Below are 15,753 nucleotides of genomic sequence, written 5' to 3' on the forward strand. Positions count from 1 at the left end.
ATGGTTTTAATTGTAAGCTGCCTTGAACTAGATTCTGATGAGGCAGCATAGAAATGTCCTAAATAAGTAAATAAATAAATATTTAATGAATAAATCTCAGTTGAACCCATTTGCTTCTGTCAGCATCTTCATTGGGGCAGAGGTGACTATTGGAACAATGCTATTATAAATATGGAGAGCCTGGAAGTAACTGAAGCATGGAATATTTTGGCAGATCTTACCATAATCCTAAAGAGACTTACATCATTCTAAAGAATCTGAAGAAATGAGCAGTGACTCACAAAAGCTTTTACCCTGCCACAAAGTTTGTTCATCTTTAAGGTGCTATTGGACTCTTGCACCATTCTAAAACCATTGACTTCAGTGGATTTAGAAAGATGTAAGTGGACTCTCAGTCCTTTGGTGCATTGAGGTTAGAATGGGTTGGAGCCCACCCATCTATTCACACAGAAATGTCTTCTTGCATTGGAAGAAGCACCAAAATAAAATCCATGGGCTCTGACCTGTTATGATTTTCGAGTAGAGAGAGAATAGCTGTCATGTAGGTCAATGGTACTTGTATCATAAAACTGAAACTTTAGACATAAACTTACATTGATCGGGGAGCAAAATATATCAGGCATTTCAAGTCACAGCAAAGCACTCCAGTTTATGTACAAGACTAGAATAAAATATCTCTCCACGTCTATTCAATAGGACATGACATAGGCTTGATGTATGAGACTTGTCTAAGAAAGGTCTTAATGGGGAATTATCAAGGCAATATTTCTGCAAAATCAGTAGGTCGGATAGAAAATGTCATCAACAAAAAGGACCAGGTAGTTAGGCATGTAAATCAGGTAGTTTCTGAAAGGGAAGACCTCTCTGTGACCTGGCATAGAGGGCTGAAGATAGGATCTACCTTTTCTTATTCATTTCAGCATCATTATTAAACTCTACAAGATAAATACTTGAAAGGAGTGAACCAGAGGAGGTGGTTCCTAGGTTTGTTGATGGGTAACAGCATGGTTGAAACAGAAACTTTGAGAAGGCAAGTATGAGATACTGGTAGACTGCACCTCCATTCTTCATTAGAAAATAAATCTTTAGATACACATTAGTCCCATTTTGCTCCCATCCTTCCTTTGAAATGCTCAGAGCACCATGCATGGTCCTAGGGTTACTAGTTTCCAGGTGGTTGTTAGAAATCTCCCAGAATTACAACTGATCTCCAGGTCAGAGAGATCAGTTCCATGGGAGAAAATGTCTACCTTGAAAGGTAGATTCTATGCATTATACCCCACTGAGGTCCTTCCCTGCCCCAAACCCACCATCCCCAGGCTTTACACCTCCAAATCTTCAGGCATTTTCCAACTCAGATGTGGCAACTCCCTTGATGTTTTAATTCAAATACTGTGACGTATGTTAGGGTGCATGAACTTTGGGCATAATGAGGATCTGAACACACACCTCCCAATATGTAGTCTAGCATCCTAGCCATTAGGGACAGGTACGCAACAGCTGATGAACTAAAGTTTGTCATGGATTTTGGCCAGTTCAGAGTTCGCAAACTAAAGTTCATAAACTGAAGAACCACAACAAACTTACATGAATCTTGGAGCAGTTTGTAGTGGTTCATAACTGTTTATGAAGAGCAGAGTACAGGGGTTTTCCCCTGCATTCTGCTTCTCAAGAGGTAGCTTTCAGCTACCTGCAGCCTTTCAAGGAGAGAAGAAAACGGGGTTGAAATGGCTCCAAGCCAATTATACCATCTCTGCCTTCTGCTCCCTGTGACTTTCTTCAGGGAGCATAAATCAGGGGTTTAAATGGCCCTGCTTTCTGCTCCCTGCGAAAAACTGTGGGGAGGAAAAAGCAGGGTTTAATGCCCCTGCTTTCTGCTCATCATGGCCAGCAAAAAGAAAGGGGTGAAGTGCTTTCCCAGGTGTTTTTAATTACAATTTGTAAGCTACAAGGAAAGGCAGGTTATAAATATTATAATAAATAAAAGAGTTAAATAATGAACAATACTGGACTGGATATATCAGTGGCCTTACTGTCACCCATTATTCTCAGCCTATTCCCACAAAGATGTGGGAGTAGAATGAAAACAATCAGCAAAAACCCCAGGCCTATTACTGGGACTGGGAAATGTTGCTCCTCTACTGTCCAGATTCAGAGGCATGAACCACCCAGACTGCCAGTTCTGTGCTATGAGTCCCAAAAACAACATGTTGACTAGTCACCACCAGTGCTTTAACTTCTGAATCTAGATGGTTTCTAATGTCTTGTTTCTGTGGGGTTTCCAACATGGAAAATCATCATTTTGATTGTGCTTCTTACTGAGATTATTTAATTTTCACATTGTTTCTATTTCCCCTCATTGACCAAATAAAATACATACATTTTTGTCATTATTTGTGTAGCTGTCTGTTTGACACCTACCTGTCTGTTTGTCCGTCCATCTGCCATAAACATACCATATAAATTATATAGTCAAACTGTCCAAGACATCACAATGTCACAATACAAATGTTTAAAAGTATATTTATGTAGATAGATGATAGATAGATGGATAGATGGATGGATGGATAGATAGATAGATAGATAGATAGATAGATAGATAGATAGATAGATAGATAGATAGATAGATAGATAGATAGATAGATAGATAGATAGATAGATAGATAGATTTACTTATCCCACTATGGCAAATGATGAAACTATGTGATACAAAGAGTGTCCCAAAATAATGCACACTTTCTTTTTGTTTTTATCTATTCCTTGCATTGCTTCTCTGCCTCAGCAAGATGAAAGGAGGGGACTCTGTAAATCAAAGGCAATAGGGAATTGGACTTCGACCCAGGATTATGCCCGGAAAAGCAGGCAAAGGAAGATAAGATGATGTAAATGCTGTCCTTGTATCGATCATTGTTGCACTGGATTACTTTTCAGATAACAGAACCTCAAAACTTGTCCCTTGAAATGTGCTTAGTTCAGCGTATACACAAATTAGCATTTCTTGATTATATTTGTATGTGGGAGATGTTCCTTGTAAATGTTTTGATAGCTGAGATAAATAGTGATTGAGGACTTGATCTGGTATTGCAGCCAATGGCAATTTGTGAGAAAGAGTGTCTACTTTTTAAGCAGCTACTTTAGTAGTCTCTTTTAAGTAACTTTGATATGCAGGCATCCACAGGTGGTAATGCTTCCCTCCCATGTTATAAAATGCTTCTTTTAATGCTTTCTGTTGGCCAAAGTGCAAATGGTGCACCTACAGGACAGAGTCATTGTTGGTGGTGGTGCTGTTATTTTGACTTGGTCAGCTGGCAATTCGGTTTGCAAGTTCCAGTCAGTTTTCATTCAACTTGATTGGCAAAAAATGAAATAATGTTGCAAAAATGAAATGCCTTTGGCATTTACCTTTCTGGAAATCACCGTGAAACTGATGTAACAGAAGAGACAAGCAATGAAATAGGGAAGATTGTCCGACATCTGTGCAATCCTATGGTGAGTATAAGCACTGATGATTTGCCAATGGTAAAAATGCAATGGTGTAGCACTCATAGGACAAATTGGAGCAGTTGCCCCTGGGGGCCCACCCTGGAAGCAGGGCTGGTGGTTCTGCTTTGGCTCCTTTAATAGTATGGGTGGGTCTCTGGGCAGTAGCATCTAGACCTAGTAGACTGATTTGGGAAGCTCAAACACAGATCTGTGGTTCATTTAAACCCTTAGCTGAAGGTTTGATTGTTCAAAGCAAGCTTGGGACACTGGTGACTACCAAAGGTTTGGGGCAGACTGCAAAACATCTTGGTGGGCAAATGAGCAGTGGGACTGCCTCTCCTGAACCCTTTACCTAGACCCAATGAGCCAGAGCCAAGGAAACCAGCCTGGCCAAGCACAAGCTATCACCAGATGGAGGGGACAGTCAGGCTACCACCACCCAATGCCACACCTGGTCCAGAGAAGTTGTGCAGCCACTGCTGGACCCTGCCCGAGTGAGTTGTACAGCACCCAGCACCTACCAGTCCTCAACGAATCACATGGTTGAAAGTTGGCTCAGTCCTGATTCCTGCTCCTGTCCAGCCTCAACGAGTTGGACAGATGATGTTGCCAGGCCCATCCAAGATGTGTGGCTGTTGCCACTGTGTCACTCACCCATGTAGTGGCCACTTTGCTTGTTCAGCCGGCAAACTGAGTGGTAATGTTGTGACCAAGTCAGATACTGCATGGGCTCCCCTCCCTCTTTCAGTTGGTGCAAGGGGAGTGGTGTGGGTCTTCCCAGGGCCGTATTGGCTTACGAGACCACCCCTGAAAAAGTGTGTTCTGTTTTGGTTAGAATGAGAGCCAAAGTGGCATAATGCATAGAGTGTCAGCCTATGACTCAGGAAGACCCATGCTGGGATCTCTGCTTCTACCATGGATGATCCATCACAAACTCTCAGCCTGGCCTATACTGAATCAGACCCTGGCCTACAGGGTTGTTGTGGTGTAAGACTAGAGGAGGGGAAAATGAGGCTTGAAAGAATGTATTGGCTTTTTGTGTGAGGGAGGCTACAATATACTTTGCCCTAAGGCCTTAAAGTCTACCTATGCCACTACTGTATTTATTTTATTTTATTATTCATTTAAAATATTTTAAATATTATTCATTTAAAATATTTTATGCCACCTTTCCACTAGATCAGGGTCCCCAGGGTGGGGAACATAAGACATTTAAACATTTGAACAATTAAAAACATTTGAAATGATAAAATAATGGAATAAAAAGAGAAAAAAAAACAATCTTAGGTGGAAAACTGAGAAAGCCATACTGAGGTAAAGAAAAAGCCTCATTTGCATATTAGGCCACACCCCCTGATACCAAGCCAGACAGAACTGTGTTCCTGTGTGTTCCTGCTCAAAGAAAGTCCTGGTTATACATAGAACCAGGGTTACATGTATATTTTATATTATATTTCTAATATACGTACAATGGACTTTTGCAGAGCAGTCCTAAGCAGAGTTGAACCCTTCTAAGCCCTTTGACTTCCATAGACGTAGAAGGATGTAAGTTTGCTTAGAATGGCACTGTTAACTCTTCATAAAGTTTGCAACAAACCCTGTAACTTTATGATATCGATAATACCATAATGTTAATTCTAACACAAGTTATTTTAACGATTTAAGGATGATTTGATATAATTGCAATTGTAATTATCGTGTGTGGTTTTATTGTACATTGTATTTATGTGTTGTGAGCCGCCCTGAGCCTGCTTCGGCGGGGAGGGCGGGATATAAATAAAAAGTATTATTATTATTATTATTATTATTATTATTATTATTATTATTACATAGTATGTTCCTGATTCATTGAACTGACCTGTTGGAATTCAGCTTGCATAGCTTCATTGTAACATCCTGCATTGAAACTGAGGAATATAATTATCTTTTGCCGTCCTGCAAAGAATGTTGTGAAAATTTTAAATTAAGAGGGTTTTGCTTGTTTTTTTAAAAAAATATATGCATACATTATACCAGGGGTGACCAACGGTAGTTCTTCAGATGTTTTTTTGCCTACAACTCCCATCAGCCACAGCCAGCATGGCCAATGGCTGGGGCTGATGGGAGTTGTAGGCAAAAAACATCTGAAGAGCTACTGTTGGCCACCCCTGCATTATACAAATAGATCTATAAAACCAAATGTGAGAAATGGAGAACCAGCACAATTGATTGAAACATAAATGGATATAAAAACAGCATAGGGAAAGATTTGCTTATTCCAGATTGGAAATCACAAAGTCTGGGCAGGTTTTGGAGCTGAATACATGAAGCTGCCTTCTACTGAAGCACACCATGGGCCTTATGAGGTCAGTATTGTCTGCTTTGACTGTCAGGGTCTTCAGTCTTTCAAATCACTCACTCTTCTTTTTTTTAGGGGGGGTGTTGAATTGCAATCAAATTATGATGACCCCAAAGGGTTTTCAAGGCAAGTGACGAACAGAGGTGGTTTGCCTTTGTCTGTTTCCTTGATGGTCTCCCAGGGATGACCTGGCTTAGCTTCTGAGATCTGACAAGACAGGACTAGCCTGGGCTCTCCAGTTCAGAAAATCACCCTCTACATGATAGTTTTAATTAGAATTGCCAAGAACTGGACCTGGAACCTTCTATATGCAAAGCAGATATTCTGGCACTAAGCAACAGTCCCTTGGATATCTGCACCTTTCTCTATATTAAATTTTGACTGAAACAGTTGTAAAAATGAAGGAAATAATAAGGGATGTTGTGGGGACAGATGAAAAGTGCTAGTCCAGTTTTCAGAATGCCCAACAATGTCTTTTCTTTTCCTCTTTTTCTTTTATGTTTTCCCCCCCTTGAGTAGCAAACTGTTCAGATGACTCTTGGCTGACCAGAATAGCTGCAAGGTCAGAGGGAATTACACTCGGATCCCAGGAGATCTCCAGCAATCACCTGCAGGCTGGCAATTCTACTTCAAGTCCTACTTCTAGTCCACAATAAATTCTGGAGGGGGTTGGACAGTCGGGATGAAAAACAAACTGATGGTCTGCACTGTTCAGAATGAATACGACTTAGCGATCTGCCAAACTGCAATGAATGACTCAATGGACAGATGAACAGTTTGTTGAAAAATCAAATGGTAAAAGCTGAACTGGCAGGTGCTTGAGCATCCTTACTTTAAATTAAACATTGAAGAAAACCGCATTGTTAAAACCAAGAGCACCACTAAAATCAGCACCCTGCTAAAACCAGCGTCACCCCTAACCTGGATATCCTAGGCTACCACAATTTTCCAGATCTCAGAAGCTAAGCAGGGTCAACCCTGGCTAGTATTTGGATGGGACACCACCAAGGAATGCCAAGGTTGTGACATGAAGACAGGGCAAGCTTCAGGGAATCTGGCACCTGAGGTGAGGCCCTGCCCCCCCTCCTGGATCTGTGCTTCCTCCAGAATCACAAGAGGGTGAGTGTGGCATAGCTCCTGCACCTCAGAGTGGGCATGCTGCCTGGCCATTATCATTCAGCCTCTCCTTCACTTTGACTCCCCCCCCCTCCTCCTTGCTCACCAGAAGAGGAGGTAGTGGAAGACTGAGCAGCAGGCAAGGTTGGGATCTCCATTCAAGCAGGCTAGAGAAGAAAGAGGAGAGCCCCCATCAGGGCAAGATGCATAAGCTCATCGGAAAGTGTGCTTGGATAAAACCAAGAGGTAGCTTATACCCTAAAGCATTCAACTTACAATTGAAAAATGGGGCAGGGTGAGAGCAGCCCTGATGGATGTGATGACAGGGACGGTGGCTCAGTGGTAGTGCATCTGCTTGGGAAGCAGAAGGTCCCAGGTTCAATCCCCGGCATCTCCAACTAAAAATGGTCCAGGCAAATAGGTGTGAAAAACCTCAGCTTGAGACCCTGGAGAGCCGCTGCCAGTCTGAGAAGACAATACTGACTTTGATGGACCAAGGGTCTGATTCAGTATAAGGCAGCTTCATATGTTCATATCACTTCCTTGTGATGTCACCACGTGGAGGTGGGAATCCAAAAACTGGGGGATTCTCCATTGAGACCCAGGGAATGGCAATCTTGGAAAAATCCTCATCACAACCCTGTGAGGTAGGCTAGGCTGAGTGTGTGTGATTGACCCAAAATCACCCAGCAAGCACCCAGAGTGAGGATTTGAACCTGGGTCTCTCAAATTTTAGACTGACAATCTAACCATAACCTCACATTGACTCTCAGCAAGACAACCTCCCTCAGGAAAAGACTTCAGTGTTGCAGGCCCATAGCCAGGATTTTAAAAGTTGGGGGAGAAAGTTAAAAAGTCAGAGGGCACTTAGCGGCTCCCCTCCCCTGGCTGCCACCTCTATGACTCAACATTTAAAGGGCTTGCAGATTGGTGGGTCCTTTAAATGGCATGGGAGGGGCAGTGGCTGCTCCTGGGTACCCCCTGTGAAATTTAAATTGTGGGAGGAGGGGGTGGCCCCCAGCCTCTCAGCTTTCATGTGGGGGGTGGGAATCCAAAACTGGGGGATTCCTCAAAACATTGGGATTCCCCATAGACAGCCAGTTTGGTGTAGTGGTTAAGTGCGCGGACTCTTATCTGGAAGAACCGGGTTTGATTCCCCACTCCTCCACTTGCAGCAGCTGGAATGGCTTTGGGTCAGCCATAGCTTTCATAGGAGTTGTCCTTGAAAGGGCAGCAGCTGTAAGAGCTCTCTAAGCCCCACCTACCTCACAGAGTGTATGTTGAACATATGAAGCTGCCTTATACTGAATCAGACCCTTGGTCCATCAAAGTCAGTATTGTCTTCTCAGACTGCCAGTGGCTCTCCAGGGTCTCAAGCTGAGGTTTTTCACACCTATTTGCCTGGACCCTTTTTTTGGAGATGCCAGGGATTGAACCTGAGAGACCTTCTGCTTCCCAAGCAGATGCTCTACCACTGAGCCACTGTGTGGGGGGAGAGATTCAGAGTATAGGGAGGGATATAAAGCCAATATCTTCTTCATCATCATCCCTGTGGTGGCAGCAGGGGAGGGAAGGTCAGGGGTACCTGACAGAAAGTCAGGGAGCAAGGCCCCTACAGGCACCCCGTAGCTATAGGCTTGCAGTGTTGAGATAGTGCTATTAAGAAAACCCCTCTCTGTAGTTGCCAACCACAATTCCTCAGATGGAGGGGGCACATGGCAAAGGATCTTCAGCAATGATCTCAGCATCTGGGAGGTCTTCATGAGAGGACGTAATCCTCAAGATACTTCCAACAATTGCACTTATTATGCTTAGAATTTTTATAAACGAAAAACCTGCTTTTGTTTCAGGGAGTGGTCAGAAGACAAAAGGTCTTTTAATCTTGCTTTTTGAAATGCTCATTTCTTATATTTAAAAGCTATGGAGTTTGGAGGGGGGTGGGGAGAGAGATGTGTCTTCTAGAAAATCACAATATTGCTTTTTTCTCCCCTTCCAAGGGTTGCTCATATATTTTAAGCAAAAGCAACTTTTTATACATAAATGAAATGATTGCAAAAACTGTATTTTTTTGATGTAAAGTAAGAAGGGAAGTTTATGGCTTGAAAGATTGAAGTGCATTAACCAGTAGACCAGCTGATGTATATTGGCAGATTGTGAAATGAACGATTTGATTTCTTGCTATATTCCTGGTATATAAAGCTGCAATACATTATGACAGACTCGAGAAATGGTTTGCTGAAATCCTTTTATTTTTCTGGTTCATTTTTCTCCACTCAATGTTGATTCCCTTTTTAAAATTCATTATTAAGGCTGTTAGTTTTGGTTATTCAATTTATTTATTAAGGCCATTTGGTTTCAATGGGATAGGGTGAAATGATGTTTTTCCCCATCCAAATGGGATGGAAATGTTCAGGAACTGTATCCTTCAGTCCAGTGATTGCACAATAAGTGTAAGGAAGCATGAACTTGCCCATGACAGAATATTTTCTCCATTCCCTGGAACCTCATACCGGAGGTGGGAGGAAGGTCCATTATTAAAGAAATTGAGAGTATGGGGGTGAAGAATGCTGAACCCTGCTCCATCCTACATCTTAACTGTAACATTTAGAAGATCAGGCATTAAAATTAGGAAGCAGCACAGTTTGAAACAGATGCAGAGTTTCAATAAAGAGAAGTTTCTTCTCTGCACAGAGTTACAGCAAATACCCAGTTTAACTTTCTCCGGAAACTTCCTTTTTGTGCTTCTAGTTAGGGTTACCAGCTCCAGGTTGGGAAGTACTTGAGATTTTGGGGTAGAGCTTGGGGAGGATAGGGACATCAGTGGAGTACAATGTCATAGACTCCACCATCCAAAGCATCCCTTTTCTCCAGGGGACAGGGACAGCCCTGCCACAAAGTAGGTGATTGCCTGGGGTGCCAGCCTTCTGCGGGTCACAAATTCAGCACCCCCATGTGACTCAGTGACATTATCAGTGCAGGAGGGGACCAGAAGTTAGCCTTGCCTAGAGTACCAGACAGTCTAGGGCTGGCCCTGCCAGGAGAACTGACCTCTGTAGGCTGGAAATGAGATCTCACCTGGAGGCCAGCATCCCTAATATTGCCATTGACTCTGACCAATTTCCCACTAGCCTTACGCCGCTCTCACACTTCTCTTCTCTGCAGGGATTCCGTTGAATTTCACACTATCTGCCCTGGGGCTGCAACTAGCTTTGCCTTTTCTATGGGGCAAACAGAAACTGGTTTTTAGAGGTTTCTGTTTGCCGCACGAAAAAGGCAAAGCTAGTTGCAGCCCCAGGGCAGATAGTGTGAAATCCGACTGAAGTCCCACTGAGAAGAGGTGTGTGAGAGCGGCATAAGGTGAGTGGGAAATCGGTCTTCATCTTTCAAAGCAGCCATCTTCTCCAGGTGAATTGATCTCTGTCACCTGGACATCAGTTGTAATCTCTGGAGATCTCCAGCAGCCACCTAGAAGCTGGCAACCCTACTTCTAGTCCACAATAAATTCTGAAGTCAATTGCCCTGTAGTTCATCCAGGACAATTTAAATTTAGTACTGCCCTGGATTAAGGAACTGGGTTGTTAAAAACACCACATTTACCTTGTAGTTCTCTGGCTGTTTGAAACATTTTTCAGGCTCTAATTGCAGATTCTGCCTTTGCTGTGGAGGGAGCAGAGCATTCTTCAAGGACAGATGTAAGATGTGGAAGGGAGCAGGTTTAAGTGCCTTTACCTGTTGATACTGGTTTTGCATAAAAAAAGACCTCCCCCCCCCCACACACACAGACTTTCTTTTCAAGCCAATGTGAGATTGGATATCTATTGGATTTTGTCAGGATCAAGGCACAGCTGCATGAACTTAAAGTTCTTCAGGAACTGAGATCTCTCATAAATAGTGTTTCTTTCTCATGTACACAAGATTGATCTTTCCTAATTATTGATTCAGCCAACCTCATAAGAACATAAGAGAAGCCATGTTGGATCAGGCCAATGGCCCATCAAGTCCAACACTCTGTGTCACACAGTGGCAAAAAAATTTATATACACACATACACTGTGGCTAATAGCCACTGATGGACCTGTGCTCCATATTTTTATCTAAACCCTTCTTGAAGGTGGCTATACTTGTGGCCGCCACCACCTCCTGTGGCAGTGAATTCCACATATTAATCACCCTTTGGGTGAAGAAGTACTTCCTTTCATCCGTTTTAACCTGTCTGCTCAGCAATTTCATTGAATGCCCACGAGTTCTTGTATTGTGAGAAAGGGAGAAAAGTACTTTTTTCTCTACCTTCTCCATCCCATGCATTATCTTGTAAACCTCTATCATATCACCCCGCAGTCGACGTTTCTCCAAGCTAAAGAGTCCCAAGCGTTTCAACCTTTCTTCATAGGGAAAGTGCTCCAGCCCTTTAATCATTCTAGTTGCCCTTCTCTGGACTTTCTCCAATGCTATAATATCCTTTTTGAGGTGCGGCAACCAGAACTGCACACAGTACTCCAAATGAGACCGCACCATCGATTTATACAGGGGCATTATGATACTGGCTGATTTGTTTTCAGTTCCCTTCCTAATAATTCCCAGCATGGCGTTGGCCTTTTTTATTGCAAACACACACTGTCTTGACATTTTCAGTGAGTTATCTACCACGACCCCAAGATCTCTCTCTTGGTCAGTCTCTGCCAGTTCACACCCCATCAACTTGTATTTGTAGCTGGGATTCTTGGCCCCAATGTGCATTACTTTGCACTTGGCCACATTGAACCACATCTGCCACGTTGACGCCCACTCACCCAGCCTCAACAGATCCCTTTGGAGTTCCTCACAATCCTCTATGGTTCTCACCACCCTGAACAATTTAGTGTCATCCGCAAACTTGGCCACTTCACTGCTCACTCCCTATTCTAAATCATTTATGAACAAGTTAAAGAGCATGGGACCCAGTACCGAGCCCTGCAGCACCCCACTGCTTACCGTCCTCCACTGCGAAGACTGCCCATTTATACTCACTCTCTGCTTCCTATTACTCAGCCAGTTTTTGATCCACAAGAGGACCTGTCCTTTTACTCCATGACTCTCAAGCTTTCTAAGGAGCCTTTGATGAGGAACTTTATCAAAAGCTTTCTGGAAGTCAAGGTAAACAACATCTATTGGGTCTCCTTTGTCCACAAAGGTAACCTCCAGGTAAGGCCTAGAGTTCTCATGGAATTATAAACTGATCTCCAAATTATAGAGACTAGTTCTGCTAAGGGAAGCTTCAGAGGGTGGAGTCTCCATGGGCACAGCCTCACATCTCCTGGAATTTCCCAGGCCAGAGCTGGCAAGCCTATTTAGTGTATGTGTTTTGACTCTCAGGGGTAAAAGCCTTAGCTAATTCTGCCTGTACTCCACTCCTCAAGTAGGCCATTTGCTCAGGGAAGAATTAGATATTGGGGTGGCAGGCATAAAGGCCTTGGACTTTAGCCTGTCTCTGTTCACCCTAGGGTTGCTAAGCAGGGTGGTGGATAGGGCTTAGGGAGAGATGCCACATCACTTCTGGTAAAAAGAAAAGAAAAGAAACCCAAAGTGTCACAGATTGCTCTAGGAATTATTGGAAACACTATGGTTTTACCACAGAGTATGGTTTTACCATAGAGCTACCCTATGAACTTTGCAGGGGTTTTTTTAGTGGAAGTGGCAAAGCATTGCATGCAATGTTGTGGTATTTTTATTTATTTTTTTCTCTTGATGCCCAGGCAACAGGAGCGGGGGCATGGGGTTTCTTGCCCCCCTGGGAAATGGGACTCCTAATTCAGCCCTTTGTCTGTCTGCCAGTTAGCACTGGGATGACTGGATGCTTCTAGTTCACTTCCCCCCAAAAAAATTGGCAATGGTTTGGGATCCTCTTCACTATTGTTTTTGCCAATTCCTTTATGTTACATTGCTTTATTCAGAATTTATGTAGATATTTGTGTGTACAATGTAGAATGCAAAATTTTTTATGCACAGATAACAATTGAGCAACCCATGCAGAAAAAAACGATGAGAGGAAATCATGAAAAGAAAGATTTGTAGGTTTGATTTGCACAAGGGAGAATCACAATCAGAAAGAGGATTTCTGGATCAAAGCAGCAAGGATGAACAATTCAAACTCGGTTCTGTTTTAAAGAAGCAAGCAAACAAGTGCCAAATGACTCACAGAGCTCCAAGGAATTCAAGTTTGTTTACATATTTTAGGTTAAAAGGCCCTGCATTCTGCAAAATCAGTCAATTGGTTCATTTCATCCAGAACTGTCTATTCCGGCTGTCAGCAGCTCGCCAATGCCTCCGGCAAAGTTCTACCTGAGCTCCTTGGCTGTGAAGAATGATAGAAGAGGGAGCTCATTTGTTGTTTTAACCAGGGATGCTAAGAAAATCAGTGCCAGGAACATGGTTGTCACTGAAAGTTACATTGATGGAGCTCCTTGCTTATACATAAGTGCAGACCCCTCATCAGATTTCCTCACAGTTGTTCAGTGTTTGCTTCATGCTCCATGCCAAACAGCTTTATAGTTGTACAACAGCCGAATCAAAAGTCAGGTAGGCATGCAAACTCTGGGATGGGAAATTACTGGAGATCTGGGGGTAGAGCCAGAAGATGGCTGGATTTAAGAAGGTGAGGGACCTCACATTGTTCTTGACTTGTTTGTATACATTGTTCTTGACTTGTTTGCAAAGAAATATTTGAGCAGTGGTTCCAATCAGAACAAAGTGTGACAGGAATAAGAGAATTTCTCTTTAAACATGCAAAGATTTACCTAGGATGCATGTCGTCACACCTGAATTGTGTCCATATGAGCCCATAAGAATTCTCCTGGCTGGACTGCAATTATTATCCTCTAACCAGAGACTGTGAGAATTATTCAAGTCATTCAGATTACCTGCTCGTTGAGTACAGAATCTCTTGTAGCTCTTTCCCCACCTCCTCTTTGTTCTCATGCCCTCATATGAATGACTGACATTGGATATGTCGCTTGCTTTTTGTACCTGTGCGCTGGATAGCATCAGTTGAAATTGCAGGAACTGAACATGAAGTCCATGGTCTAGGTTCAGAAACTGGCCATGTGCCTTTGCTTAATGGATTTCCCTGGGCAGACATGCAGCAATGTGAGACCATTGGCGCACAGCCCCCAATTGGAATACTTTAGCCATGTTTCCTTTTAGATGTAGGTGACCTGTGCCAAACCAAGAATACTATGTTGCAGTCCCTGAAATTCAAGGCTTTTTCTTTTCTTTTTTTTGAGCAGGAACACACAGGAACACAGTTCTTGCTGGCTTGGTGTCAGGGGTGTGGCCTAATATGCAAATGAGTTCCTGCTGGGCTTTCACTGCAAAAAAGCCCTGCTGGAATATCTTTTAGCTATATTGTATTTTTTTTTAAAAAAAGGGGGGGGTTATTATGGTTTTTTGCATAAATCTGTGAGGCTTTGTAAAAATGCACATGTGTGAACTGATCCAAACATCTCAGTAGACATCTAAGGCACACAGGAACACCAGTATAGCAAGTCTCAACTCAAACATGTCATTATATTACTTTTAACTATTTATCTACCTCATTTATACTCCAGCTTTCTCCCCAATGGGGAGGCAAAGTGGTTTGCATCATTCTCCTCTCCTCCTTTTTATGAAGTGACTGGCCCAAGGTCATCTAGCAACTTTCATTGGTCAAACAGGCATCTGAACCTGGGACTCTGGCCCACTATTTTAATCACTACACCACAATGGCTCACAGAGAAATAGGTGGTGGAGGAGGGGGAACAGCAGATGTGGTGTGGATGACAACTGTTACAAAGTACCATCTAATTGTACCTGTGTTCTTGTCTCTTTTTCTGCCACCAGATCTATTCAAGCCCACAGGTTGCTGAAGAACAGTTTGTTGGATAATAATAATAATAATAATAATAATAATAATAATAATAATAATAATAATAATAATAATAATAATAATAATAATAATAATAATAATAATAATAATAATAATAATAATAATATACTTTTTATTTATATCCTGCCCTCTCTGCCAAAGCAGGCTCAGGGCGGCTTCCAACATATTAGTTCAATACAATACAATAAAATCATATAATTCAATAAATACTACATTATAAAACCATCATTTAAATCAACATTCCAATTAAAATTAACAATTATGGTGCTAAATTACAGGTTTTTAATAAATTGATGGCGGAATACAACAGCAGCGAATCTATCATTAGCTCAGCATTCAGCGAAGGCCATCTTAAAAAGAGTAGTCTTGCAGGCCCTGCGGAATTGCTCAAGACTCCGCAGGGGCTGCACTTCATCCGGAAGTTGATTCCACAGGTGTGGAGCTGCGATAGAGAAGGCCCGTTCCCTTGTGATCTTCAATTTGGCCTCCCTCGGCCCAGGGATATTCAGCTGGTTCTTTCCCCCTGACCTTAGTGCTCTCTGGGATTCATATGGGGAGAGACAGTCCCTCAGGTAGGCCAGTCCTCGACCATATAGGGCTTTAAAGGTAACAACCAGCACTTTGTACTGAACCCGGTATGCAACCGGCAGCCAGTGCAGCCCGCACAGCCCCAGCTGTATGTGCTCCCACTTCGGGACCCCTAACAATAGCCTAGCTGCCGCGTTCTGCACCAGCTGCAGCTTCCAGGTTCGGCACAAAGGCAGCCCCATGTAGAGGGCATTACAGTAATCCAGTCTTGAGATGACTGTTGCATGGATCACTGTTGCTAGGTCCTGGCACTTGAGGAATTTGTGGGAATTTCAGAAACTTGGTGGAATGAGGAGAATCAGTGGGACATGATGATTCCTGGATATGT

The sequence above is a fragment of the Heteronotia binoei genome, chromosome 11, assembly GCF_032191835.1.
Source record: "Heteronotia binoei isolate CCM8104 ecotype False Entrance Well chromosome 11, APGP_CSIRO_Hbin_v1, whole genome shotgun sequence".
Taxonomy (NCBI): Eukaryota; Metazoa; Chordata; class Lepidosauria; order Squamata; family Gekkonidae; genus Heteronotia; species Heteronotia binoei.